This window comes from Lathyrus oleraceus, chromosome 3, assembly GCF_024323335.1.
Source record: "Lathyrus oleraceus cultivar Zhongwan6 chromosome 3, CAAS_Psat_ZW6_1.0, whole genome shotgun sequence".
Classification (NCBI taxonomy): domain Eukaryota; kingdom Viridiplantae; phylum Streptophyta; class Magnoliopsida; order Fabales; family Fabaceae; genus Lathyrus; species Lathyrus oleraceus.
This window is the reverse complement of record NC_066581.1, coordinates 69,200,699-69,204,197: the sequence shown is the minus strand read 5'-3', so window position 1 is coordinate 69,204,197 and position 3,499 is coordinate 69,200,699. Positions and strand designations below refer to the sequence as shown.

Below are 3,499 nucleotides of genomic sequence, written 5' to 3'. Positions count from 1 at the left end.
GTTCTATTTAGACAATCGAAACATCACTTAACTAACGTGAATTACATTCAACCTGTCTTACCTGCATTTATTATTTACCGTCATTTTGCAAACCCAATATCTCTTTTATACCGTCTTAGATAAACACCGTAACGATAGTAATCGATAGATTGACGATTGGTCTCTGTGGGATCGATATTCTTTTATATTACTTTGACGTAATTCGTGCACTTGCGAATCAACACGATCAAGTTTTTGGCGCCGTTGCTGGGGACCAACTTCGTTAAATTTCATACTCTGTTGTTACACCGTATAGACTAAGGCATTACACTCGTACACGCCTCTTACTCATCCGAATTAAGAAAGTTATGGCCGAGAATCGCGATAGGAGACCTCTTAAGGAATTTGCCCAACCCTCTAATGAGGAACCTAGTTTGAGTATAGTAAACCCCCTTATACCTGCTAACAATTTCGAACTAAAACCGTCTTTGTTGCAATTAGTGCAACAAAACCAATACGCGGGTCTCGCTACTGAGAACCCGAATCAACATTTAAAAGTTTTTATCCAACTAGCCGACACCTTTAAATCTAACGGCGCTTCACCCGATGCGATCCGTTTAAGATTATTTCCTTTCTCCCTCAGGGATAGAGCACGTTCATGGCTAGATTCACTTCTAGCTAATTCAATAACTACCTGGGAAGACCTTAGGAGAGTATTCCTTGCTAGATATTTCCCCCTAGTAAGACTGCTGTTCTTCGAAACCAAATAACTAGATTTTCTCAAAACCAAGGAGAATCGCTTTTCGAATCTTGGGAGAGATATAAAGAGTTATTAAGAGTCTTCCCACACCATGACCTAGAACAATGGTTGGTCGTTCATACCTTCTACAATGGACTCTATTATAACACCAAGATGAGCATCGACGCTGCCACAGGTGGCGCGCTGATGAACAAACCTTATCCAGAAGCTTGTGACCTAATTGAGGATATGGCCCAAAACCATTACCAATGGGGAACTGAACGAGCACCAATAGAGAAAAAGGAGACCCAAGGTGGAACACATGAGGTAAGCTCTCTAGACATGATGCAGGCGAAAATGGACGCTTTAGCCCTTAGGATCGAACATATGTCTACAAACACTAACACCGTAGCAGTAATCCACACAAAGTGCGAAATTTGTGGATCTAAAGGACACGAATCGGCAGAGTGTAACCTTTTGAACGAACTAAATACCGACCAAGTGAATTACACCCAAGGTAACCCATTTTCAAACACTTACAACCCTGGATAGAAGAATCATCCAAATTTCTCCTATAAAAACCAGAACCCTATACAAAATCATGCACCTTAGAGACCGTAAGGTTATCAAGCCCAAAAACCAAACCAACCTATGCAAGATGTGCCCCAGAAGTCTAACCTTGAGAAGATCATGGAGAGCTTTATATCGGGCCAGACTCAGCAAAATAAAGAATTCCTAAACCAAAAAATTCACGTAAACGAACTTATAACGCAATTAGGAACCAAGGTTGATCAGATAATCACTCATAACAAGATGCTTGAAACTCAGATCTCACAGGTAGCACAAAACCAAGCCCCACAAAGTACACCTGGAGGAAAATTTCCTGGACAACCTCAACCAAACCCTCAAGGACAAGCTAACACTATCTCATTAAGAAGTGGGACCGCTTACGAAGGGCCTTAGAACCCAACAATGAGCGAGTCCAAAACTTCTAAAGAAAATATGCCTACCAATCGAGAAGAGGAACCAGAGGAACCTGAGAAACAAACCAACCAAGAAGGTGAAGCCAAGGATAAAACTTACAAACCACCACCCCCGTATAAACCACCAATCCCATATCCACAAAGACTTAAACAAACCAAAGTCAATAACCAATACCAAAAATTTATAAAAGTGATAGAAAAGCTTCATGTAGAGATTCCTTTCACCGAAGCTATCACCCAAATTCTGTCTTACGCCAAATTTCTCAAAGACATCTTAACTAACAAGTGTAGGCTCGACGATCCAAAACCCTTGGAATGCAACTTTATTTCCGAGGATAAACTTGCTAAGAAGGAGAAAGACCCTGGTAGTTTTTCTATACCTTGCATTTTAGGGAGTCATGTGATCGACAAAGCTTTCCTAGATTTAGGCGCTAATGTGAGTTTAATGCCCTTAGCTGTATGTAAAAGGTTAAACCTAGGAGAATTGCAACCAACTAAGATGTCCCTCCAATTAGCCGATAGGTCTGTTAAGTATCCTGTAGGCATTTTAGAAGACATCCCAGTTAGGATCGGTCAACTTTATATCCCAACAGACTTTGTGGTCATGGATATCAAAGAAGATGAAGATATCCCTATCCTTTTAGGTAGATCATTCTTATCAACAACCGGAGCTATAATAGATGTCAAAAGAGGAAAATTAACCTTTGAAGTAGGGGATGAAAAGATCGAGTTCATTCTTTCGAAATTCCTGATGACACCAATTCTAGGAGACGCATGTTATGCGATTGATATCATAGATGAGTGCATAAGAGAATTTGATCAGGGAGAACCTAAGATCGAACCATTTTCAAACCCGAATGAAAAGGATGACGAGTTAGAGGAAACAGAACCTCGCCCTAAGTTAAGGTTTCTAGCTAACTTGCACAGGAAGCAAGCCTATCCTAATCATGACTTGCACAGGAAGCAAGCCACACCTAACTTGCACAGGAAGCAAGTCAAACTAAACCTAACTTGCACAGGAAGCAAGCTAAAGCAAACACACAAGCACAAGTAGCACACACTATATGCAAGCAACGGGCTCAAACAAGGTCAGGTTTTAGTCGAGGGGTCATATCAACCTCAACAAACAAACCACTGGAACTGGGTAGTGTTAGCTCTTAACCTTGCCATTGAGGGGCTAAGGTGAAGCAGATGAAAGGTGAGTGAAGATAAGACTTCACAGCTCTTATCCCTGGCCTGGGAGAGCTTAAGACAAGAATGTGTGGGTTCAGAAAGGGGGAACCCTTCTACACATTTGAAACTGACTCAACTGTACAATGGTACAAGATCTTGGGTTTGTATCTGCAATGCATCAACACAGTGATGTGAGCAAAGCAGATGACACACAGAATAGCAGGGGATAGGTTGCATATCCCTTGGGTTCTGCCAATTGCCTCTTCACTTAGGAGGTCTTTGACTCTGTACAAGGACAAATGTAAACAGTCACAAACATCGCCTCTTAAGGAGGACTTCAGACAGTTGCCTGGCCAAGTAACAGGCCAGGTCTTCCAGACTACATGAAGATAAGAAGTTATACCTCAATGCAAATTGCTATTAAGCAAAGCAAAGCAAAGTTCTTAAAGAACTATAAGCAACTAAAAGTACCTGAAACCAGTCAGACAACATCAGTATTTAATTCAAAGTTAAATCAAAATGAGATAGAAATCCACAGTCAACACAGTCAGTTAAATGTGCAATGCACAAGGCTCAAAGCATGTGAGCCAATCAACCTACAAAACAAACAAGTTAGTCATGACAA

General features: G+C 41.0%; 1 non-coding gene across 1 annotated transcript; it reads right to left on the bottom strand.

Annotated features, from left to right (window-relative positions):
* Positions 1 to 730: 730 nt before the first annotated feature.
* Positions 731 to 836, bottom strand: LOC127134030 (small nucleolar RNA R71). Its single transcript, XR_007807811.1, has one exon. It is a non-coding gene; the product is annotated as a small nucleolar RNA R71 (small nucleolar RNA).
* Positions 837 to 3,499: the final 2,663 nt, after the last annotated feature.